General features: G+C 43.7%; 1 long non-coding RNA gene across 1 annotated transcript; it reads right to left on the reverse strand.

The window, feature by feature from the left end:
• Positions 1 to 27,029, reverse strand: LOC137636914 (uncharacterized). The gene is made up of 9 exons (XR_011043289.1): positions 26,898 to 27,029; positions 13,867 to 13,961; positions 7,249 to 7,565; positions 6,563 to 6,733; positions 6,439 to 6,515; positions 4,799 to 4,948; positions 2,276 to 2,403; positions 1,204 to 1,326; positions 1 to 133 (listed from the first exon to the last, which is right to left on the reverse strand). It is a non-coding gene; the product is annotated as an uncharacterized lncRNA (long non-coding RNA).

Consider the following 27,029-nt stretch of genomic DNA (forward strand, 5'->3'; position numbering starts at 1 on the left):
CTTACTTCTGCCCAAACGCCTGGAAGAAGATGGAGGTCACGCCGGCCAACGTGCCGACCCCGTCCTTGAAGTAATCTATGATGCCTTGCTTCAGGTCGCCGATGTCTTCCTCTGAGAAATCTTGCGGATGGATCTGCGGACGTAGAAGAAATCCTTGAGAGAGAATAATGATATATATATCATACATATACCAAGGCACTTCCCCAAATTTTGGGGGGTAGCCGACATCAAACAAATGAAAAATAAGGGGACCTTTCCTCTCTACGCTCCTCTCAGCCTGACGAGGGACTCAACCGAGTTCGGCTGGTACTGCTAGGGTGCCACAGCCCACCCTCCCACATTATCCACCACAGATGAAGCTTCATAGCACTGAATCTCCTACTTCTACTACCTCTGCAGTCATCCAAGGCGACCGGAGGAAGCAGCAGGGCCTACCGGAACTGCGTCACAATCGCTCACCATTCATTCCTATTTCTAGCAAGCTCTCTTGCCTCTCTCACATCTATCATCCCATCACCCAGAGCTTTCTTCACTCCATCCATCCACCCAAACCTTGGCCTTCCTCTTGGCAAGGAAAATTATATCAATGAACAGAGAAAGAATGAGATAGATTATCTATTACTTCACCCACGGCTAAATATGAAATATTGCAATGCAAAAATACCCAAAAATTTCTCAGAGTAGAGAACTTTTGACTTTAATATAATTCAGAAGTATGGATATATGGAACCTTCTCTGGGGTCAGGGCCTGGGAGGCCAATTGAGGAGTAAAGTATACTACAAAGTTCAAGTTTAACGAGGTTGAATGACAACTGCAGTAATAAGAAGGGCACATATGTTGAGACTTATAAAATGTAGAGTTGCAAGAGGATGAAGGACCCCTGTTAAGTTAAGTTCAAAGACAATGGACCAGGTTAGGTGCAAAGACAATGCACTAGGTTAGGTGCAGAGACAATGCACCAAGTTAGGCACAAAGACAATACACAGATTTATAGAGGTCACTACTGTCCCCTTGAAGCGACGAACTTCAATACAGTACTTTGAGATTTCCCTTTTGCGAGTGGTTTACCCCAAGATGATTCCTGACCCAGAACACTTAGTCAAAAGGGGTCAGGATTGCTTTAATATAAATGGACCCAAACTCCACTGCAAGTTTTAAACCTATCCTATCCGTCTTTAAAACCGATACTCTTCTATACTGACCACAACGGCTATGAGAACATCGTCGTGGGACGACGTCCTGACGGTGAGCTGTCTCCACACCCCTTCGTGGGTCAGGGGATCGAACGGTTTGTGCTCCGAGCTGCGAATGTAATCCTGGAATACCTGATGGAAAATAAAAAGGGGTAAACATCAGTTTGAAAATCAGTAGCTTCTTACCACTAGGATCTTAAATAAAATGGAGATCGCATAGAAAAAGACTGGTCAGTTTTTTGTGGCCTTAGAGAAATCATTAAATTTACAGGTAAAGTAATCTTTTGGCTATTGCGAGCATCAAGACCCAAGCCCCCACTGCGATGGTTGACAACCGCTAAGTAGATAAATAAACCTGTATTCTTTTTTTAAATTGCTGTAATTTGCCCGTAGCTATAACCCCTCGTGAATAACGATAACCGACAACCACAGACACATTTATGGATCTATTATTTCCATGTTGTTTATACTCTACAATTCTCGATTCAGTTTTCTTACTATTTTTACTTACCACACCAAAATTTACTAGTTTCCTTATATAATTTTTTTATAATGGACTTAAAATTGATATCTTTCAACTGTTATATATCATGAATATAATTATATAATTACATGTAGCTAATAACAATATATATATATACTGTATATATGTATATTACGTATTTTTTCTAACTTATGCATCAGAAAATTGGAGCCTTACCTAAGCCTTAGAACATAAGCTAGTTGTAACTCAAAGAACTATGGAAAGAATAATGATGGGAATAACACAAAGAGAAAGAAAGAGCAACATGGATACGAGAGCAGACTAAAGTAGAGGGTATTCTAACCAGAAAAAGAAATGGACACGGGCAGGACATAACGAGAACGACATAAAACAGATGGACACAAGAATAACAGAATGGGTCCAAAGAGATTGCAAAAGAAGCAGGAGAATTTGATATTCGAAAAATATTTCGCAGGCAAAAGCAAATGCGCATCTTGAAACACGTGGGAATATTCGCTGTTGCAAATGTAAATGAAAACATTCGGACCATCTCTACTCAGCACCGTCAAATCTTAACACTCAAAACATCCAACGTACCTCGACGACCTTCTTCATAGTGTTTGGAATGTGGACTAGATGACCTACTGGTCCGACAGCCAGGCTCCCGGCCTTCTAACTGGAAACTCGGAATCCGACAGTCGGCAAATCGTCATCGGGGTTGATGCCTAGAAGGTGACATCGAAAAAATTAATAAAGCTGGAAATTGTTCTTAGTTGGGAGTGCAAATTCCCATATCTTCAAGGGAAAAAAGAGAGGTAATAATTAAATAATAAGTAAATAATAATAACAAAAACAAGATCTGAATGCAAAGGGTAATGAGAACTATGAAAAATCTTATACAAGCATAAAGAACTAACTGAACAACAGTGTCAAGAGATTAATATCTATATCAGGAATAAGAAATTTAATAGACCTTAAATTCCTGTCCAACAAATTAAGATGAGAATCAGCAGTTGAAGACCAGACAGGATTACAATACTCAAAACAAGGCAGAATGAAAGAATCAATATATTAAAATAGCGGCACGTAATAATGAGCCACATATGCATCTTCAGTTTTTCAGTTAGATTTTTCCAATTAAAAATTGAATTTCAAAAATAAAATCTATTTCTACACTCGCCTGTAGCTCATATTACTTCTTCTCTAGAGGTTTGGTTTGAATTGACATTTACCATAAAATCTTCAAACAATTTAAATATTTCCATTTTCTTTCCTTCAATTATTAAAATAGTGCAAACCTTCAACCAGTGATTTATGTGATGGATAAGCCCAAAGGCTTAACGGTGAAAAATAGCCCATTGAGGAAAGTAAATAAACTACAACAAAAGTAGTGAACAATTAAAATAAAACTATAAAAACTGTACTGTAACAACATTAAAATAGATCTTTCATATATACAGTAAACTAAAAAAAAAAAACTTCCCTGAGCTTAAAATCAAGAACAGTGGCCCGCCATTAACTAACAGGAAAGCAACGAGTAACAGTATCGAGACAGCTACGAGAACCGATCACTTCCCACTGTAGAGGATTCCCCCATCCCGATATTACAGTCACGCGTTGAGACGAGTCTAATATTGCCTCTCATATTAATCTACTGTACTTGAAAATAGTTGGACAAAACCCTTCCTGGGAAGCTCGATACTTGTTCACCTCTCCACTGGTATCATCGCCTCTCCTCATGTATGTGCCAACTTACTCTCGGCTCATCAGATAGAAGTCTTTTACAATTTCCAAAAATGACGACTACAAACGGGTGCGAGTTTCTGAAGCTTAAACTAAAAACTTTTGGATCAATAAAGGGAAACACTTCATGAATGATCACCAGGAGATAGTTTACATAGCAAATAGAGAAAGGTGTTTCGCAATACGATGCTAATTTCTTTGAACAGTCTTAGATATGCGTCAGGTTTCCGGTCAGCCACTCAAGTTAATGGGTCTATGAAGAAAAAACAAGGCTGTACTTGCAAAACTATTGAAATGCCGTGGGTCATCTACTGAAAAAAAAAAGGACCTTGAACCCAGTGAGATGTTAAGAGACGCAATGGCATTACACTAATTTCGAAACTAAATAATGAAAATCCCACATTCGAAGGCATCCGATTATTTTCACAGATGTTTCCCTAAAGAAAAGAAGCATGAAAATTGATGTGGTCTTCGATGTGTACAAGGAAAAGTCAAGTGAACATACTGAGAGTCTTAATAGTGGTTATCTTATAACATGATCTTTAGAGAATCAACATCAAATTACATAGTCAGTCTTCAAAAACTCCTAAAACTTTCTCAGATTAATCAGCGTCTGTGGAAGCTAAAGAAAAATTTGTCCCTATAGAGAATCAACTTCAAAACTGCCTGATCAGTCTTCAAAGTCCTACAATAGGTAGCCAATGTCTTGCCCAACCTAGCAATTCACAATCATTTCGCCACTCCTATTAGTTTATCTTTCAATATCACTGCATCAAACTAATCCAAAGACCTAATAGCAATGAATCCCTAAGCATAACAATGGCGTGATATCTCACAACTCTTCTTGTCATAAAATACAATAACAAATATTCTTTTCCTATCTTCAGTAAAAGTATGTGGAATGATCTTCCTAATCAGGATGTTAAATTAGTGGAACCACAATTGCAAAGAATGTATCTACTTATTCATATCGAATAGACTGACTTAATGCTGTCTTTATAGTTTATACACGACAGAAAAGAATGTATCTACTTATTTATGTTGAATAGACTGACTTAAAGCTTTCTTTATAGTTTATACGAGAAAGATCTATTTTTATACGTTACCGATCTCAAAACATTTTAATTATTCATTACTTCTCTTTTAGTTTATTCATATCTTTACTTACTTTCCTCACTGGGTAATTTCACCCTGTTGGAACCCTTTGGTAATCATCCTTCTTTTCCAACTAGGGTTGTATCTTAGCTGGTAATAAAAACATTAATAAACTTTGAAAGAAAACAGACTTTGCATCCATTACCTAACATATCACCTAAGTAAATCTCTACACCATCAAATTGTTAAGGACTCAATAACTTCGAGAAAAGCCAACATTACCTGATCTTTGTACGTGAAGTGAGCGAACGGCGTCACGCTCTTCACCACCCGTTCGTTAATTGGGATTTTGGCGTCCGGGTCGACTCCCTCCAGGAGCTTGGAGTCGGCGGTTCGTTTGGCCTGAACCGGGTCTTCCACGGGTTTTGCGATCTGGAAGAAAAAACTTAATAAATCATTTATATAAATGATTTCAATTGAAATCTCCATGTACAGTTTTTTTTTTTTATTTCTAAATGTATTGGATTAAATATCTATGATAGATGAATTAATTACTATTTTAGCAAGACGTAAATTAAGACAGTAAAGAATCAAGAATATATACAATAAATACAGGAGACCTGTAAGAACTTTAATACCATGACAAGAATATGTACTGTACAACAAATAAGGGAAACCTGTAAGATTCCTATACTTTACAGCACCAGCATTGAGATTAAAACGAGTCTGAAGGACACTCCAAAATCAAACCATTGTTCTCTAGTCTTGGGTAGTGCCACAGCCTTTGTACCGTGGTCTTCCACTGTCTTGGATTAGAGTTCTCTTGCTTGAGGGTACACCCGGGTATGCTATTCTATCCTATTTCTTTTCCTCTTTTGTTAAAGTTTGTATAGTTTATATAAGAGATATTTATTTTAATGTTGTTACTCTTCTTAAGATATTTTATTTTTCTTTGTTTCCTTTCCTCATGGGGATATTTTCCCTGTTGGAGCCCCTGGGCTTATAGCATTCTGCTTTTCCAACTAGGGTTGTACCTTAGAGAGTAATAATAATAATAACAATAATAATTGTACAATTAGGAAGCACATTTCACAAATTGGTTACAGCATTGGGAATGAATTCCAAAATACTCTACGGTTTTAACCATTCCTCAAAATAAATAAAGCTAGAACCACCAACAACATGAAAGCCCCTTCGGCCACATAGCAATGCGCATTGCCTGCATAAGCAGGGAGTGCATTGCAACATTCCTATATGAACATATAAATAAAAAATGATCAGCTGAGTCTTCACATACACATCCACATATTACAGTAATATACATAAACATTGTTATTACCAGCGAGGTTATATTTTCACCTGGATTTACCCGACTACTTTTTTATGCGTATCTGTGTGTGGGATTACGTTAAATTTCGTGCTGGATTTTCATCAAATTGCAACAACGGATTGGCATTATGCCCCAGAAGAACCCCTTACATTTTTTAGGTGATCCAGATGAAGATCATAATTCTGGTTAACCCTTTTACCCCCAAAGGACGTACTGGTATGTTTCACAAAACCCATCCCTTTACCCCCATGGACGTACCGGTAGGTTCTTGCAAAAACTGCTATTTACATTTTTTTTATTTTGTATGTTTTTGACAATTTTTTGAGAGACTTCAGGCATTTTCCAAGAGAATGAGACCAACCTGACCTCTCCATGACAAAAATTAAGGCTGTTAGAGCAATTTAAAAAAAAAATATACTGCAAAATGTGCTTAAAAAAAAATAGCCCTGGGGGTTAAGGGTTGGAAAGTTCCAAATAGCCTTAGGGTAAAAGGGTTAATATTGTTATTATGTAATAGACTTATTCACGGCCAACATACAAAAGAGGAAACCTTGGACCGAAGACTTATTATCATGCAGTAATGTATACTCACAGCCAACACGAAAAGACGAAATCCTGGTCAGTAGACTTGAGTACAGTAAAGCGTTGACAATCTTCATTGCCAGAGGTCTGAAATCTACGATTACTGTATTCTTTCTACTCATTATAAGACTCACCGAACACGAGAGGACGCATTTCTTCCACTTGAACTTGTCCAGCACAGTCAGAGCCTTGGTCCTGGACTTCTCATCGCGGAAAGTCACGTAGGCTCAGTCTTTGTTGGAGCCGGCCGGCTTGATCTTGTGCGCCTTGAGCTGCAAGGTCTCGTTCAGAAGTTTCTTCAGTTGCTGGAAAGATAAATGATTGTTAGCATTGTTTGAGAGCAAAAAGTCTAATTACAGTCGAGTACTGTTTGCAGGCAAAGGTCAAACTATAGTTTAATACTGTTTGCAAGCAAAGGTCAAATCATAGTCCAGTACTGCTTGCAAGAAAAGGTCAAGTTATGGTCCAATACTGTTTGCAAGCAAAGGTCAAGTTATAGTCCAGTACTGATTGCAAGAAAAGGTCAAGTTATGGTCCAATACTGTTTACAAGCAAAGGTCAAATTTTAGTCCAGTACTGTTTGCAAGCAAAGGTCCTGTTATAGTCATTGGGGGTTAAGTTTTCTGCTATTCCTCAACTGTTTATCTAAGTCACCTTATCAAGTGGTATGAATATCAAAGTCCTGTCCTTAAAAAAATGGCATTAGCCGACTGACCCGCTCAAAGGACGATAGTTGGCACACATAAAGGAAGGAACGACCACCAATTCGTCATCTGCTTTTGTCTATTTATTAGTTGAAACAAGTTAGTCAACTACTCACCCCCATCGCATAATATCGAGGCAGCCCCTAATTTCTATCTTAAAATCCTCGGACGTGAACTCCGTGTCTCGCTTCGTCTGCGGCGTTTCCCTGGTCTCCACAGACGCTTACCTTCCAGTGGAGCCGTTCGTATCATCTTCCTGTATCTCATCAATGTCGCTGTCCGCCTTGAGGATCAGCTCGTCCTCGGCCTTGCCGGTGCCGTTTTCCTCGTCGTAGTCGTCCTCCGCCTCATCCTCCTCGCTGTTCAGGTGATCCTCGAGCTCAATCATGTCTTGGTCATCGGCCAAGTTTTCCTCTTCCTTTCGTCAAGTTTTCTGAAAGACAAAGTTGAGCTTAGTAAAACAAATACATCTGATAGACATAATTATTCTTAAGAGAAAAGTTACTATAGCTCAGAACTAATATATACTCCTCCCTTTGAATTTTTATTATATGCAGGAAGTTTCACGAATTCCTTAAGAAATAATTCTCAGTACGGCAGTCGGATATTTGCAAGCTCTCATACCAGTGGAGTGCTTGTCTCGTCAACATCACTTCAAGTACGGTACTTGTACTGAGCTCATTTTAATATAAACAACTTTCAAAATAAAGGATTAGTATTCTTTGGTTATAAAAGGATAAAGGAATAATCAGTACCTGTCTACAGCCTCTCTTACATTAAATTGGTGAATTTGAAAGAACATTTAATGAACACTTGGAATAACAACGTTAACGGCCCTTTCAATTACGGAAATACGACGCAGACTAACTGGAGATTTGCCGACCGAGAATGGATAAAACTTCACCGAATAGACCCAGAATATGATCCCAGAATATAATGAAATCTTGATATAAATTTATATATGATATACTGTTGGCAGGAACCGTTGATAGATTGATTTTGGGTTTTTCCGTCATCCTGACATACATCAAGCTTTGTTGAAACAACTAAAAACACGATGCAATCTTGACACAGAACTACGGATGAAGATGAAATAAAGGCTAGCAAAATAAAAACTAATTACCCACAAAGCTTCAAGATCCATATCCCAGAAGAAGACGATACAAAGAAATTAATCTACTGTAATCCACTTCAACTAATATATTCAATTGAATCCCAAAGTCCTATTCTACTGTTGTACCTTTTCAGTGGCTCCTTTACTTATAAACAAATCATAAAAACAAAAAACTTTTATGTTCGACTGCCAGCATCTTTTATCACTAACTACTATTAACCATCATAATAAATATCGAACCAAGAACATGTTAAACATTTACACTCGGGAAATTTCAACAGCCTTCTGCCACGTAAAAATTTAAATTTTATTCATATCTATTTTCCCTTACCATACAAACCCGAATCATTTATCAGGAGAATGTTTTTAGCGTAACTACAAGGCGACTTAAAATTCTTAAATAGGAGACCCTAGGGGATACGTCAAAGCACTTTGGTCCTGCACAGGAGCTAAGATGACACCTCTTGTCAACCCCAACGACATAAGCATGAAAATACAGCCGGCAATAAGCCAAGTCACTAGCAGGAACAGGTTGACGTCAAGGATGGCGAGGTTGTAGACTCTACTAGACATGGTCCAGCTTGAATGGTCCCTGAACTCACGTTCAACTGATTACCAGGCAGAGATGTTTCTGGAACAGAAAGGAAAGTCACCTCGGTCCAGGCTAATCGTAGCGAGGAGATGAAGGAGGATTGAAGTCGTGGCTGGCTGATTTCTATATCCAGTCTAAGCATTCCTGACCGTAGGTAATGGAGATCTTAAAAGCTTTCCAATGAATAGTGACAAGAAAAACACACCCTTTACTTAATCTTGGAGGGGATACCACAGGCTCTAGCGGGTCCTCTAAAGCTGACGTTCTCCTATCGACAGATTGCGGAAGACTGACGACCAATCTCCACATACAACCATAAAAACTAAACAAGTTCCAAGAGATAGAAAAGGGTACTAGGAATTAGGGGAGCGTAGTGGTAGATCCTTCGCCGCAACGAATGGACCCAAAGTGTACCAGTCCTCATAGAGGGTCTGAACACGTTTCAAGTAATGGGATGCGAATACAGATTTACTTCTCCAAAAAGTTGTATCCATTATGCTTTGCAGAGAACGATTTTGTTTAAAAGCTACCGAAGTAGCTACCGCTCTTACTTCGTGTGTTTTCACATTAAGCAGTCTAAGCTCTGCCTCACCACACTGGGCATGAGCTTCTCTAATCAAGAACATTATGAAAAAGGATAAGGCGTTCTTCGACATAGGCTACGAGGGCTTCTTAACTGCGCACCAGAGAGCCTCTGAGCTGCCTCTTAAACTCTTTGTTCTGTCCAAATAGACCCTTAGTGCCCTAACAGGACAGAGCACCTTTTCCACCTCATCACCCACTACATCATAGAGATTAGCAATCTCAAAAGACTTCGGCCATGGATGTAAAGGATGCTCATCCTTGGCCAGAAAACCCAGCTGCAAGGAACATATGGCTTTCCCGTCTCTGAAACCAATGTTCCTCACCGACTCTTTTAGCTATCGCTAAGCTCACCAAGAAAAGGGTCTTCAAAGTTAAATCTTTAAAAGAGGCTGAGTGCAGAGGCTTGAATCTGTCACTCATGAGGAATCTAAGAACTTCATCCAAATTCCAAGCAGTTGAATCTTGATGACATCTCTTAGAAGTTTCAAAAGACCTAAGAAGATCTTGTAGGTCTTTATTGTTGGAGAGATCCAAATCTCTATGCCTGAAAACAGTTGCCAGCATACTTCTGTACCCCTTAATAGTCGAGGCAGAAAAGTTATGCTTAGTTCTAAGATCTAAGAAGAAATCGGCAATCTGTGTTATAGAGGTACTGGAAGAAGAAACCGAGTTAGCCCTACAACATTCTCTGAATACTTCCCACTTGGACTGATACACCCTGATGGTTGAAGTCCTCCTTGCTCTTGCAATAGCCTTGGCTGCCTCCTTCGAAAATCCTCTAGATCTTGCGAGTTTTTCGAGTCTGAAGGCAGTCAGACGTACAGCTTGGAGGTTTAGATGGTTTCTTGCCAAGTGGGGTTGTCTGAGAAGATCTGGTCTTAACGTAAGGCTTCTCGGCACATCCACCATCCATTCCAGTACCTCTGTGAACCAACTTCTTGACGGCCAGAAAGGAGCAACTAGGGTCATTCTGGTCTCCTTGTGAGATACAAACTTCTGCATCACCTTGTACAGGATCTTGAAGGGTGGGAATGCGTACACCTCCATGTGCGACCAATCCAACAGTAACGCGTCTATGTGAGCCGCCTTAAGATCCGGAACTGGGAAGCAGTACGTCTCCAGCCTTTTCGTCTTCGAGGTTGCAAACAGATCTATGAGGGGATGACCCCATAACCGCCACAGCTTCTTGCAAACGTCTAGGTGTAACGTCCATTCTGTGGGGAGAACTTGGTCCCTCCTGCTGAGTCTGTCGGCACTCACGTTCTTGACCCCCTGAATGAATCGTGTCAATAAAATAATCCTCCTTTCCTTCGCCCATACGAGAAGAGATCTCGCCAACTCGTAAAAAGACTTCGGGTGGGTCCCCCCCTGCTTTGCTATATACGCTAGGGCCGTGGTGCTGTCCGCATTGATCTGAACCACCTTGCCTAGGACCAGATTCTCGAATCCCTTGAGGGCTAAGTGCACAGCTAAAAGCTCCATTTGTTTGATATGAAGAATCTCTTGCTCTTTTGTCCACAGACCTAAGATTTCTCTTTTCCCTAAGGTTGCTCCCCACCCCGAGTTTGAGGTGTCGGAAAACAACACGAGGTGTGGGTTCTTTTGCTCCAATGAGAGGCCCTCCTTGAGTCTGTAAATGTTGTTCCACCATTGAAGGTGTGTTCTGATTGCACTCGTGATGGGAATACTCTCCCTGTCAAGACTGTCTCCCTTCTTCCAATGAGCATTGAGATGAAATTGAAGGGGGCGTAGGTGCAGCCTCCCCATTGATACAAACTTTTCCAGGGTGCTGACTGAATCCTTGCAGGAAATGGAAAAGCCTGAAAACCCTGAATCTGAATCTCCATCCCCAAATAAAGAATCTTCTGGGATGGAGTCAGCTGTGACTTCTTTGAACTCACTAGAAGTCCCAACTCTTTTGCCCAATCCAAAGTCATCTGAAGATCCTTCAAACAGCGATCGGCTGAGGGAGCTCTTATGAGCCAATCGTCTGAGTACAGGGAGGCCCTGATGCCTCTTGAGTGCAGCATGCTCACCACACTCAGCATGATCTTCGTGAATATCAGAGGGGCTGTGCAGAGACCAAAACATAAGGCGCGGAACTGGAAGACCTCCTTCCCGTACACGAACCTCAGATAACGTCTGCAACTTGGATGTATTGGGACATGAAAATAAGTGTCCTGGAGGTCCAACGATACCATCCAGTCGCCTTTCCTTACTGCTGCCAGCATGGTTTTCTCAGTTTCCATGGTGAACTTCGAATTCTGGACGTAGTTGTTGAGGGCACTTACATCTAGAACCGGTCTACATTCCCCTGAACTCTTGGGAACCAGGAACAAACGGTTGTAAAACCATGGCAATTCCAAGTCCCGCACCCTCTCTTTCGCTTTTTTCCAGCAAGAGAGACATCTGAAGCTGCATGGCCTGCCTCTTCGGTCCTTCCCTGTATTTGGGCGAGAGATCCACAGGATCTGTGGCTAAAGGAGGCTTTGATAAGAATGGGATTTTGCATCCTTCCTTTAGAACACGAATGGACCAAGGGTCAGCTCCCCTTACCTCCCACGCTTGCCAGAAGTAACTTAGCCTGGCTCCCACTGCTGCTTGAAGGCGAGGACAGTCAGACCCTGCCTTGACTGGACTTAGCTCTGGTGCGCAGGTGAGCGGTGGCGGGCTATAACAGGAACATCATCTGCTGGCGAGCGCTTACGCGCAGGGGAGATGGTGCGTAAGGGACTTATGCACAAATTTGTGCGAAAGCCCTTGATGCCCCAAAGGGACAGTTGCCCGTATTACAACGGGATGAGTTGGCGCCCACAGCGCGTCAGCAGCCAGGAACGGCGATGGCAGGTCAGGCGGATGGAAGGTCGGCGCACCCTTTGTAAGGACGACCTTCCACTGAAGGAGATCGCGAACGATCTGCGGAGAGGTCCAGGGATGTAGCAGGTAGAGTCGGAGAATGACGGTGAGGTTCCTCTGCGGCGGACTGCAGAGATGATGAACCGAAGAGGCGCCTCCTAACACCCATGCGAGGTGAAGGAAGGCCTCTACGGCGAAGAGGAAGGCGGGCTTTACGCCTTATATGCCCTCTGGGGGCCGTGGGGTCAGCGGGCTAACCATCAGCAGTCCTCCGAAGAGGAGTCTCTGTGAGTGAACTCCCCCCGAGGGGGAGAATCACTGGCAGGAGAGACCGTTGGACTTAGTTCCTCCCTCGAGGGATGTTCGGAGGGGGGAGCTAAGCCTTCAGCTACATCGGGGGAACATCATGAGCAGAGGTTTGATACAACTCATCGGAAGCCTCTGCCACAACAACGTAGACGATAGACAGAGGATCAACCTCTGCTAAAGTCGGCAATTGTTTGACAGCTGCCCCCAACCTGATCATGTCAAACGAGGCTTCATTGGAGGGCGAACCCTCAAGCCCCAAGGAAGCCCAAAGCTGTAACAAATCATTATTAGATACAGGTACATTAAAATCCTCCCACGGGGGAGGAGGAGGAGCTGCCTCGCTATGGGAGGCAACTCCCTCTCCCAAACCCCGAGATCGGCCAACAGAACTACGGCCTACGCTACCACTCGACAGTTTCTCGGAAGAAACCGATAGAGTGGGAGATTCGGAGGAGGTTTGGGCCACGGAAGAAGAGCCCTTGGGATTTTCTCCTTTCAAAGAAACCTTCGAAGGAGAAATATCCCGTCTGGACTTCTTCTTCCGGCACCGAGAAAACCTCTACCACTGGCAGGTAGACCACTCCCTACACTCCCCACACACATTATTCCTATCACACCGCTGGCCCTTACAGTAAGGACACAAGGTGTGGGGGTCCGTTTCGACTGCCGACATATACGTGCCACAAGGGCGGTCAGGTAATCCAGAACACTTACGCATAGCAGAAGCCAACTTCACACACACTCTATCAAAGGAAAAGCAAAAAGATTAGCAATGGCTGTCAAGGAAGGCGAGGGTGACAGCGGACACGTCCGACTACCACCCGAGCCGAGAGCAAAGTGAGCTCAAGCACAGGTGTGTGTGAGGGCATGGGGTAGCAAGCTACTCTCCCTAACTAGCGGTGGGGTAGTAAACCCTCGTTAAAATTCTAATGGCTCGTCATTTCAGCTACGCCAAAAGTAATTACCTATATTAAATAGCGTGGTTTGTATTTCAGTTACGGAACAAAGGAATTACTTTATAACAACACTCATAATTTCAGTAACGGAAGAGACATTTTACCAGAAATATTCACTCTGTTTGCCTCAAATTCCCCACTCATTATGTTTTGCTGTAATGTAGAAATAGTTAAAGAAGTGAACGAAGGAATAGGAGATACAAGCAAAGACCCTGTAATGTTGGTACTCAGACAAGGAAGTTAAAAGGAATTAGTGATAATGGAAAGGACAAACTTAATTGGTACCAAGAATCCCACCCTACAGAACATAAACTCTACTTACAGCTCTCCTTTCTGATTAAGAAATCCGTATCCCGGTGTGGGGGCAAGGCTGAAGACCAGCTACTGTGGCTTGTGGGACGATTCTTGCATTCAAATCTGAAAAACATATCTTGTTAGAAAGAGTCTCAAGGCTTTCTATTAATTATGTAATTTTGGATACTCACTAGCTGTACATCAGCTCCACTCATTTTTCCATAGCTAGAGTCTATTATTATTATCATTATTATTAGGCTACTTGCTAAGCTACAACCCTAGTTGGAAAAACAAGATGCTATAAGCCCAGGGGGCCCCAACAAGGAAAATAGCCCAGTGAGGAAAGGAAACAAGGAAAAATGTTATTTTGATTATAAAATAAATTTTTGAATATACTTACCCGGTGATTATATAGCTGCAACTCTGTTGCTCGACAGACAACTCTACGGTAAAAACTCGCCAGCGATCGCTACACAGGTTGCGGGTGTGCCCAACAGCGCCATCTGTCGACCAGATACCCAGTTCTCAATGTAAACAAAGACTCAATTTTCTCCTCGTCCCACTGCGTCTCTATTGGGGAGGAAGGGAGGGTCATTTAATTTATAATCACCGGGTAAGTATATTCAAAAATTTATTTTATAATCAAAATAACATTTTTCAAAATTTAACTTAGCCGGTGATTATATAGCTGATTCACACCCAGGGGGGTGGGTAGAGACCAGCAATATATGTTTACACTTTTATGAGCTAAGAGTTTTCATTTCATTTTAGAAGTTATCAAAATAACAAAAACAAAATAAATAGGTACCTGGTAAGGAAGTCGACTTGAACAATTACTCTGCCTTTTAAGTACGTCTTCCTTACGGAGCCTCGCGATCCTCTTAGGATGCTGATCGACCCCTAGGATCTGAAGTATCAAGGGTTGCAACCCATACAACAGGACCTCATCAAAACCCCTAATCTAGGCGCTCTCAAGAAATGACTTTGACCACCCGCCAAATCAACCAGGATGCGAAAGGCTTCTTAGCCTTCCGGACAACCCAAAAAACAACAATAAAAACATTTCAAGAGAAAGATTAAAAGGGTATGGAATTAGGGAATTGTAGTGGTTGAGCCCTCACCCACTACTGCACTCGCTGCTACGAATGGTCCCAGTGTGTAGCAGTCCTCGTAAAGAGACTGGACATCCTTTAGATAAAAAGACGCAAACACTGACTTGCTTCTCCAATAGGTTGCGTCCATTATACTTCGCAGAGATCTATTTTGCTTAAAGGCCACGGAAGTTGCGACAGCTCTAACTTCGTGTGTCCTCACCTTAAGCAATGCTTGGTCTTCCTCACTCAGATGTGAATGAGCTTCTCGTATTAACAGTCTGATAAAGTAGGATAAAGCATTCTTTGACATAGGCAAAGATGGTTTCTTAACTGAACACCATAAAGCTTCAGATTGGCCTCGTAAAGGTTTAGTTCGCTTTAAATAGAACTTAAGAGCTCTCACAGGGCATAAGACTCTTTCTAGTTCATTGCCTACCATATTCGATAAGCTGGGAATATCGAACGATTTCGGCCAAGGTCGAGAAGGCAGCTCATTTTTGGCTAGAAAACCAAGTTGTAGCGAACATGTAGCTTTTTCTGACGAAAATCCGATGTTCTTGCTGAAGGCATGAATCTCACTGACTCTTTTAGCTGTGGCTAAGCATACCAGGAAAAGTGTCTTTAAGGTGAGATCTTTCAGGGAGGCTGATTGTAGCGGTTCGAACCTGTCTGACATAAGGAATCTTAGTACCACGTCTAAATTCCAACCAGGTGTAACCAAACGACGCTCCTTCGTGGTCTCAAAAGACTTAAGGAGGTCCTGTAGATCTTTATTGTTGGAAAGATCTAAGCCTCTGTGACGGAAGACTGATGCCAACATGCTTCTGTAACCCTTGATAGTGGGAGCTGAAAGAGATCGTTCTTTCCTCAGATATAAGAGAAAGTCAGCTATTTGAGTTACAGAGGTACTGGTCGAGGATACGGATACTGACTTGCACCAGTTTCAGAAGATTTCCCACTTCGATTGGTAGACTCTAAGGGTGGATGTTCTCCTTGCTCTAGCAATCGCTCTGGCTGCCTCCTTCGAAAAGCCTCTAGCTCTCGAGAGTCTTTCGATAGTCTGAAGGCAATCAGACGAAGAGCGTGGAGGCCTTGGTGTACCTTCTTTACGCGTGGCTGACGTAGAAGGTCCACCCTTAGGGGAAGTGTTCTGGGAACGTCTACTAGCCATCGAAGTACCTCGGTGAACCATTCTCTCGCGGGCCAGAGGGAAGCAACTAGCGTCAACCTTGTCCCTTCGTGAGAGGCGAACTTCTGCAGTACCTTGTTGACAATCTTGAACGGAGGGAATGCATATAGATCTAGATGTGACCAATCTAGTAGAAAGGCATCTATATGAACTGCTGCTGGGTCCGGGATTGGTGAGCAAAATATTGGGAGCCTCTTGGTCATCGAGGTTGCGAAGAGATCTATGGTTGGCTGGCCCCAGGTGGCCCAAAGTCTCTTGCATACATCCTTGTGGAGGGTCCATTCTGTTGGAATTATTTGTCCCTTCCGACTGAGACAATCTGCCATGACATTCAAGTTGCCTTGGATGAACCTCGTTACTAGTGATCTGTCTAGACCTTTTGACCAGGTGAGGAGGTCCCTTGCGATCTCGTACAATGTCAGAGAGTAGGTCCCTCCTTGCTTGGAGATGTACGCCAAAGCTGTGGTGTTGTCCGAGTTCACCTCCACCACTTTGCCTTGAAGGAGAGACCTGAAGCTTTTCCAGGTCAGACGTACTGCCAGTAGCTCCTTGCAGTTGAATTGCATTGTCCTTTGACTAGAGTTCCATAATCCCGAGCATTCCCTACCGTCTAATGTCGCACCCCAGCCTACGTCCGATGCGTCCGAGAAGAGAACGTGGTTGGGAGTCTGAACAGTCAGGGGAAGACCCTCTCTAAGGTTGATATAGTCCTTTCACCAAGTCAGACAAGACTTTATCTTTCCGGAAACCGGGATCGAGACCGCTTCTAGCGTCTTGTCCTTTTTCCAGTGAAAAGCTAGATGGTATAGAAGAGGACGGAGGTGTAGTCTTCCAAGTGACACAAATTGATCCATGGATGACAGTGTCCCTACCAGACTCATCCACAGCCTGACTGGGCAGCGTTCCTTCTTCAGCATCTTCTGGATGGATAGCAGGGCTGGGGGTTGATCGTCTTGTTCAGCAACGTCCTCATCAGAGGGTTCCTCATCCGAAACTGATGAGGAAACGGCAACGGAGTGGGCAACGTCTGACTCGCTGAATCCGGTCGCACTGGTGGATGCGTGACGGAGCCGGACGCAATATCATGGCACTGCTGCACAGTCTGTGAACTGTCAACAACCATGGGTGCGCGAGGAAGTACAGCGTCAACCCGAAACTGTCTAGGCTGTCTGGGTTGTGCAGTCAACACCCTACCGGGTTGCTGAGGTTGACGCACTGCGTCACAACAAGTCACCTCTGCTGGTTGTTGAACGTCCTGAACGTCAACAACCACCTCCGAGCGTCGCTTAACGTCAACGTGCGACTGGCAACCCACACTGGGTCGCATCGGTGGAGGAACCACCTCAACTGGCAGACGCGAGTAGGTTACCTCAGCGTCAACAGGGCGCACAACCGACCGGTTGGAAGGTTGTTGGCCAGAAGGAGGAACCACCTCAACTGGCAGACGCGAGTAGGTTACCTCAGCGTCAACAGGGCGCACAACCGACCGGTTGGAAGGTTGTTGGCCAGAAGGAGGAACCACCTCAACTGGCAGACGCGAGTAGGTTACCTCAGCGTCAACAGGGTGCACAACCGACCGGTTGGAAGGTTGTTGGCCAGAAGGTTCTTCTCCGCATTTAAGTCCTCTATCAAGGACGCAAGCTTGGACTGCATGGCTTGCAGCAAAGCCCATTTAGGGTCTACGGGAGCAGGTGTGGCAACAGACGGGGTTAGCGACTGAGGCGGAACCGTTTACCATCCCTGAAAGCCTAGTTATGTGTGACATAATAGTACAGCAAAACTTCAAAGGCTTGACAAAAGCTGAGAAGTTGTCCTGTAAACAACTTGGAGCGTCTCCTGGCTAGGCGCCAGGGCGAGTCTACCAGAAATGAGAAGTCTATCTGGGCAGAGGCATGAACTCCCAAGCCGAGAACTTCTCTCGTGTCCTATCAGACTCTCGCTCTATAAGCCAGTTTAACAGAAGGGAAATCAAAGGCTGTATCCCTAAAACTCCTCCTGGTGCAAAAACCAGTCGCCTAGCCAACGTAACGCTCTCAAGGAGAGCGAGAGAGCACTAGCTTAAAAACAATGGCTTCGAAGTAGCTAGGCCTAGTGTAAGTTCTGACGTTTAGGCGAATGAGGAGCAGCAGTTACAAGATCCGGACGAAGATCCTTAAAAAATCATCATGATTTAATTAAAGTCCATAGGAGGCTAAGCAGCTTAAGGCTCCTCTCCAAATGACAGAGTCCTCAAGGGAATATCAGTAGGAGGGAGAACAGCACTTTCTCATCTACAGGAACCTTGTCCGATAAAAGCTAGGTTATCTCAGTGAGTCTCTCACTGGTGTATTAGTAGCAGACCAGAAGGCAACGTCATGTAACTGCTTGACAGTCTGTGAACTGTCAACAACTGAACTGTCAACCACAACAGGTGCGTGAGGACATACAGTGTTCACTCGAGACTGCTTTGACTGTCTATACTGAGCAGTCAAAACAACTCTAGAATGCGGAGGTTGACGCACCGCGTCAAAACAAATCAACTTAGACTGTTGTTGTACCTCGCGAACGTCAACGGAAGGAGCCGTGCGTTACTGAACGTCAACATGCGGCTGGCAGGGTACACTGGAACGCATGGTTGGCGGGACTCTCTCAGCTGGAGTGCGGCAGAAGGTCGCCTCAGCGTCCACAGGACGCACAACCGTATTGGGTGTAGGCTAGAGGTTGGTGCAGTGTCAACCTTCTCCGCACGAAAGTCCCGCATCAATGACGTTAACTGAGACTGCATGGTCTGCAGCAAAGACCACTTAGGGTCTACAGGAGCAGGTGCGGAAACAGACGGTGTGACTGCCTGATGCGGTACCGCTTTGCCTCTCTTAGGAGGTGAGCAGTCGTCGGAAGACTGCAGCGAGTCCGAACTGACCCAGTGGCTACAACTGGGCCGTTGGACTTGCGCGGAAGGGACCGACTTGCGCTTAATAAGCTGCGAGACCTTGGTCCATGGTTTCTTACGAGACACCTCTTCCGCAGACGAGAAATAAATGGGCTCTCTCGTCTTTGTGTGGGTGGGGCGATCTTGGGTAGATACGCCCGAAACCACGGAGGGAAACGTCTGTTCGTTGATCAAGGCCTGACGAACCCATAAGTCGTTCGACATTACTTCTCCCCTGGGCTTGGGAGCTTGCAAGAGGTCCCGGACTAGGTGAACGACAGGCACGAACAGACGAACCCTCGGACGCAACACTGTAACACTTTGCGCATATCACTTTATCACTTCGATTTTCTGTTTTGCACCTATTTCACTGAAATCGAAACTTTTACTGATTTCTACCTGAAACACGCAATTCTACCCTTCATTAAAAGGTAGTAATTACGAAATCAGTCGTATAATGCAGCTCATTAATACTAGCAAAAAACAGAAAACATATATAAAGATAAAAAATTCAGTGGCTGGGAAAGAGACTAAACACTAGTTCAAATAAACTACGTTTGCAATCTCTCACCGCACATAGCCTGGGGACAAGAATAAAACCCTAGAAACGTTTTACCTTCTTCCCCTTCCCCGTACAGCGACTAGGGAGGAGAGTAACACGAGAACAACGTTACCCGCTTGAACGGAACGTTTTCTCTCCTCTCTCTCCCTCCGTCTCTATCTCTCTCTCTCTTTCTCTCTTGATTTCGCACCTAAGAGAAGAGCCCAATAATATATCGTCAAAATAACATGTTATTTGACTAAAGGAAAAAACTGAAAGGTTTTCCAAATAAAAAGTTCCTTTAATTTAGTATTTAAAACATTTAAGCTAAGAAAGAATGAACGAAACGTCAGAATCGATTTACTCTTACTGCAAAGTGAAACCGTGATACACTCTCTCTCTATCGTAACGATAGAGCGCATGTTGAACGTCCTGAACGTCAACAACTGCGTAGTCTAAAAAACTAAACGTTAGTTCATCTTTGAAAACAGTACGAAGACTATCAAAGAAATTCTTTCATAAAACATTAAATTTAAAAAGTTTTAAATTCTTTAAAGGCTAAATACGATATAACGGGCTCAACGTTGATTAACTTCGGTTCCAAGTTAGGACCGCCTACTATCAGGAAAGGTCGCATATAACAAAACATAAAAATGTTATTTTCCTTAGTAAAATAAATTTTTGAATATACTTACCCGATGATCATGTAGCTGCAACTCTGTTGCCCGACAGAAAAAACCTACGGTCGGGATACGCCAGCGATCGCTATACAGGTGGGGGTGTACAACAACAGCGCCATCTGTCGAGTAGGTACTCAGGTACTTCTTGTCAACAAGAACCAATTTTCTCCTCGGTCCACTGGGTCTCTATGGGGAGGAAGGGAGGGTCCTTAAATTCATGATCATCGGGTAAGTATATTCAAAAATTTATTTTACCAAGGAAAATAACATTTTTCAATATTAATCTTACCCGATGATCATGTAGCTGATTCACACCCAGGGGGGTGGGTGGAGACCAGCATACATGTTAACATAAGAAGCTAAGTATCCCGTATTTCATTTTAGCAGTTATTCAAAATAACCAACATAAAATAAATAAGTACCTGGTAAGGAAGACGACTTGAACAATTACTCTGCCTTTTTAAGTACGTCTTCCTTACTGAGCCTCGCGATCCTCATAGGATGCTGAGCGACTCCTAGGAGCTGAAGTATGAAGGGTTGCAACCCATACTAAAGGTCCTCATCAAAACCTCTAATCTAGGCGCTTCTCAAGAAATGATTTTGACCACCCGCCAAATCAAGTAGGATGCGAAAGTCTTCTTAGCCTTCCGGACAACCCAAAAATATTTCAAGAGAAAGATTAAAAAGGTTCTGGAATTAGGGAATTGTAGTGGTGGAGCCCCCACCACTACTGCACTCGTTGCTACGAATGGTCCCAGAGTGTAGCAGTTCTCGTAAAGAGACTGGACATTCTTAAGATAAAAGACGCGAACACTGATTTGCTTTTCCAATAGGTTGCGTCGAATATACTTTGCAGAGATCTATTTTGTTCAAAGGCCACGGAAGTTGTGACAGCTCTAACTTCGTGTGTCCTTACCTTCAGCCAAGCTTGGTCTACCTCATTCAGAAGGGAATGAGCTTCTCGTATTAACAGTCTGATAAAATAGGATAAAGAATTCTCTGACATAGGCAAAGATGGATTCTTAACTGAACACCATAAAGCTTCAGACGGGCCTCGTAAAGGTTTTTAAAAAAGAACTTAAGAGCTCTTACAGGACATAATACTCTTTCTAGTTCATTTCCAACCATACGATAAGTTTGGAATATCGAACGATATGGTCAAGGCCGAGAAGGCAGCTCGTGTTTGGCTAGAAAACCAAGTTGTAGAACATGTAGCCGTTTCGGATGAGAATCCGATGTTCTTGCTGAAGGCATGAATCTCACTGACTCTTTTAGCTGTGGTTAAGCCTATCAGGAAAAGAGTCTTAAAGGTGAGATCTTTCAGGGAGGCTGATTGAAGTGGTTCGAACCTGTCTGACATAAGGAATCTTAGAACCACGTCTAAATTCCAACCAGGTGTAACCAAACGACGCTCCTTCGTGGTCTCAAAAGACTTAAGGAGGTCCTGAAGATCTTTATTGTTGGAAAGATCTAAGCCTCTGTGACGGAAGACTGATGCCAACATGCTTCTGTAACCCTTGATAGTGGGAGCTGAAAGAGATCGTTCTTTCCTCAGATATAAGAGGAAGTCAGCTATTTGAGTTACAGAGGTACTGGTCGAGGATACGGATACTGACTTGCACCAGTTTCGGAAGATTTCCCACTTCGATTGGTAGACTCTAAGGGTGGATGTTCTCCTTGCTCTAGCAATCGCTCTGGTTGCCTCCTTCGAAAAATCTCTAGTTCTCGAGAGTCTTTCGATATTCTGAAGCCAGTCAGACGTAGAGCGTGGAGGCCTTGGAGTACCTTCTTTACGCGTGGCAGACGTAGCAGGTCCACCCTTAGGGGAAGTGTTCTGGGAACGTCTACTAGCCATCGAAGTACCTCGGTGAGTTATTCTCTCGCGGGCCAGAGGGAAGCAACTAGCGTCAACTTTGTCCCCTCGTGAGAGGCGAACTTCTGCAGTACCTTGTTGACAATCTAGAACGGAGGGAATGCATATAGATCTAGATGTGACTAATCTAGTAGAAAGGCATCTATATGAACTACTGCTGGGTCCGGGATAGGTGAGCAAAGTATTGGGAGCCTCTAGGTCATCGAGGTTGCGAAGAGATCTATGGTTGGCTGGCCCCAGGTGGCCCAAAGTCTCTTGCATACATCCTTGTGGAGGGTCCAATATGTTGGAATTATGTGTCCCTTCCTACTGAGACAATCTGCTATGACATTCAAGTTGCCTTGGATGAACCTCGTTACTAGTGAAAAGTCTAGACCTGTTGAACAGGAGAGGAGGTCTCTTGCGAACTCGTACCATGTCAGAGAGTAGGTCCCTCCTTGCTTGGAGATGTACGTCAAAGCAGGGTGTTGACCGTGTTCACCTCCACCACTTTGCCTTGAAGGAGAGACCTGAAGCTTTTCCAGGTCAGACGTACTGCCAGAAGCTTCTTGCAGTTGAAATGCATTGTCCTTTGACTCGAGTTCCATAATCCCGAGCATTCCCTACCGCCTAATGTCGCACCCCAGCCTACGTCCGATGCGTCCGAGAAGAGAACGTGGTTGGGAGTCTGAACAGTCAGGGGAAGACCCTTTCAAAGGTTGATAAAGTCCTTTCACCAAGTCAGACCAGACTTTATCTTTCCGGAAACCGGGATCGAGACCGCTTCTAGCGTCTAGTCCTTTTCCAGTGAAAAGCTAGATGATACAGAAGAGGACGGAGGTGTAGTCTTCCAAGTGACACAAATAGAACCACGGATGACAGTGTCCTAACCAGACTCATCCACAGCCTGACAGGGCAGTGTTCCTTCTTCAGCATCTTCTGGATGGATAGCAGGGCTGGGGGTTGATCGTCTTGTTCAGCAATGTCCTCATCAGAGGGTTCCTCATTCGAAACTGATGAGGAAACGGCAACGGAGTGGGCAACGTCTGACTCGCTGAATCCGGTCGCACTGGTGGATGCGTGACGGAGCCGGACACAAGATCATGGTACTGCTGCACAGTCTGTGAACTGTCAACCATGGGGACGCGAGGAAGTACAGCGTCAACCCGAAACTGTGTAGACTGTCTGGGTTGTGCAGTCAACCCCCTACAGGGTTGCTGAGGTTGCCACACTGCGTCACAACAAGTCATCTCTGCTGGTTGTTGAACGTCTTCCTAGTGACACACTGAATGTCCACAACCACCTCCGAGAGTCGCTTAACGTCAACGTGCGACTGGCAACCCACACTGGGTCGCACCGGTGGAGGAACCATCTCAACTGGCGGACGTGAGAAGGATACCTCAGCGTCAACAGGGCGTACAACCAACCGGTAGGAAGGTTGTTGGCTAGAAGGTTCTTCTCCGTAAAAAATCCTCTAACAAGGACACAAGCTTGGACTGCATGTCTTGCAACAAAGCCCATTAGGGTCTATGGGAGCAGGTGTGGCAACAGACGGGGTTAGCGACTGAAGCGGAACCATTTACCATCCCTGGAAGCCTTGTTATGCTTTAATTAAAGTCCCTAGGAGGCTAAGCAGCTTAAGGCTCCTCTCCAAATGACAGAGTCCTCAAAGGAATATCAGAAGGAGGGAGAACAGCATTTTCTCATCTATAGGAACCATGTCCGAGAAAAGCTAGGATATCTCAGTGAGGGTCTCACTGGTGCAAAAGCAGCAGACCAGAAGGCAACGTTATGTAACTGCTTGACAGTCTGTGAACTGTCAAAAACTGAACTGTCAACCACAACAGGTGCGTGAGGACATACAGCACTGGTGCATTAGTAGCAGACCAGAAGGCAACGTCATGTAACTGCTTGACAGTCTGTGAGCTGGCAACAACCAAAGCTGTGTGGGGAAGCCTCAACTCCTGACTGACTAGTCTGCTGCGGGGGAGTGGCGGTAACCACAGTGGGTTGCGGAGGCTGACACACCGTGTCAAAACACGGCAGCTTGTGGTAGCTCACGCACGGCAACGGAGTGCTCCGTGTGTCTGTGGGAGTCAGCATACGTCTGGCAGGGTCGACTGCGCATGGGTGGAGGAGCTCTCACAACAAGAGTGTGGGAGCAGGCAGCCATGCTGGGCGCACAACCGTGGCAGGTTGTAGGCAAACGGGTGCATCGTCAACCTTCTCCGCACGAAACTCCTGCATAACCGCAGCTAACTGAGTCTGCATAGACTGCAGGAAAGACCACTTAGGGTCTACAAAAAACGGCAACAGACGGAGCTACTGTCCGTCGTGACTGAGGGTCTAAAACAGCTGGTGCGGCAACAGACGGAGTTACTGCCTGTTGCGGTACCACCTTGCCTCTCTTGGGAGGTGTGCAGTCGTCGGAAGACTGCAGCGAGTCCGAACTGACCCAGTGGCTACACCTAGGCCGTTGGACTTGCGCGGAAGGGACCGCCTTGCACTTAAAAGCTGCAAGATTTGGTCCATGGTTTCTTACGAGAAACCTCTTCCGCAGACGAGGAATAAATGGGCTCTCTCGTCTTTGTGTGGGTGGGGCGATCACGTCGGCAAACGTGTGTAGATACGCCCGAAACCACGGAGGGAAAAACGTCTGTTCGTCGATCAAGGCCTGTGGAACCCATAAGTCATTCGACATTACTTCTCCCCTGGGCTTGGGAGCTTGTAAGAGGTCCCGGACTAGGTGAACAACTGGCACGAACAGACGAACCCTCGGACGCAACACTGTAACACTTTGCGCATATCACTTTATCACTTTTGATTTTCTGTTTGCACTTATTTCACTGAAATCGAAACTTTAACTGATTTCTACCTGAAACACGCAATCCTATCCTTCATTAAAAGGTAGTAATTGCGAAAACAGTTTTACAATGCAACAGAAAAACATAAATAAAGATAAAGAATTCAGTGGCTGGAAAAGAGACTAAACACTAGAACAAATAAACTACGTTTACAATCTCTCACCGCATAAAGCCTGGGAACAAGAATAAAACTCTAGAAACGTTTTACCTTCTTCCCCTACAGCGACTAGGGAGAAGAGTAAAAAACGAGAACGTTACCCGCTTGAACGAAACGTTTATTCTCCTCTCTCTATCTCTCTCTCTCTCTCTTCTCTCTTGATTAGCACCTGAGAGAAGAGCCCAATTATATATCGTTAAAACATGTTATTTGCTAAAGGAAAAAACTGAAAGGTTTCCCAAATAAAAAATTCCTTTATTTAGAATTTAAGCTAAGAAAGAATGAACGAAACGCTAGAATCGGTTTACTCTTACTGCAAAGTGAAACCGTGAAACACTCTCTCTCTATCGTAACGATAGAGCTCAAGTTGAAATTTCTGAACGTCAACAACTGCGGAGACTAAAAACTAAACGTTAGTTCATCTTTGAAAACAGTACGAGACTATCAAAGAAATTCTTCCATAAAACATTAAAATTAAAAAAGTATTAAATTCTTTAAAGGTTAAATACGATATAACGGGCTCAATGTTAATTAACTTCGGTTCCAAGTTAGGACCGCCTACAATTAGGAAAGGTCGCATATAAACAAACATAAAAATTTATTTTTTATAAGTTTATAATAATTGAAAAGTTAACCGAAGAGGCCTAAAAAGGCGGGGAGATATAAAATAAATGGATCTATAACGTGTTAAGCAAAATTACCAAAAACCTAAACACACTTCCGTCTAAGGGAAGGGTCGGCCATTTAAAAGTGAAAGAGAGTCCATACTCTCTTCGTCACCATAAATAAATCTATCGAAAACGAATTCAAGTTTGAAATGAAGATAAAACCCCTGCATAGCGAAAGCTCAAAACTGGAATAGTGTACTTCACCAAATCGTTGTGAAAACAAATCCAGTTAGGGACGGCGTATTTAGTAGGTCCTGCCATTGGCACGACAGAGGAAAAATTGGTTCTTGTTGACAAGAAGTACCTGAGTACCTACTCGACAGATGGCGCTGTTGTTGTACACCCCCACCTGTATAGCGATCGCTGGCGTATCCCTACCGTAGGTTTTTTCTGTCGGGCAACAGAGTTGCAGCTACATGATCATCGGGTAAGATTAATATTGAAAAATTTATTTTTATATGTTTATAATAAATGGAAAGTTAATCGAAGAGGCCTAATAAAGGCGGAGAGATATAAAATATATAGATCTATAACGTGTTAAGCAAAATTACTAAAAACCTAAACACACTTCCGTCTAAGGGAAGGGTCGGCCATTTAAAAGTGAAAGAGAGTCCATACTCTCTTTGTCACCATAATCAAATCTATCCAAAACGAGTTCAAGTTTTGAGATGAAGATAAAACACCTGCATAGCGAAAGCTCAAAACTAGAATAGTGTACTTCACCAAATAGTTGTGAAAACAAATCCAGTTAGTAACAGCGTATTAGTAGGTCTTGCCGGTAGCCCGACAGAGAGAAAATTGGTTCTTTGTTTACTTGGAGTACTAAGTACCTGCTCGACAGATGGCGCTGTTGATGTACACCCCCACCTGCATAGCGATCGCTGGCGTATTTTGACCGTAGGTTTTTCTGTCGAGCAACAGAGTTGCAGCTTATATGATCACCGGCTAAGTTTAATATTGAAAATTATATATTGTTTAACAACAGTATTTCATTATGAACTTTGGATACAATATCTGAGATAAACAATTTCAGTTGGATTCGTGTTTGTATCTCTGAATGTTCATAAGTTTATAATTTTTTTTTAAGTCAAACACCTTCTACTTACGTTCACAAAAGCGTCTTCGCCCAACACTTTTTTTTCCTCTTCCTCGGAGGAGGCACGCCGGGTTTTTTGAAGACGCTGTTGTCGGTTTCTGAAACCACCAAGGCCCCTGCCGAAGATGGTCGGGAATCTAGC

This window comes from Palaemon carinicauda, unplaced genomic scaffold, assembly GCF_036898095.1.
Source record: "Palaemon carinicauda isolate YSFRI2023 unplaced genomic scaffold, ASM3689809v2 scaffold442, whole genome shotgun sequence".
Lineage (NCBI taxonomy): Eukaryota > Metazoa > Arthropoda > Malacostraca > Decapoda > Palaemonidae > Palaemon > Palaemon carinicauda.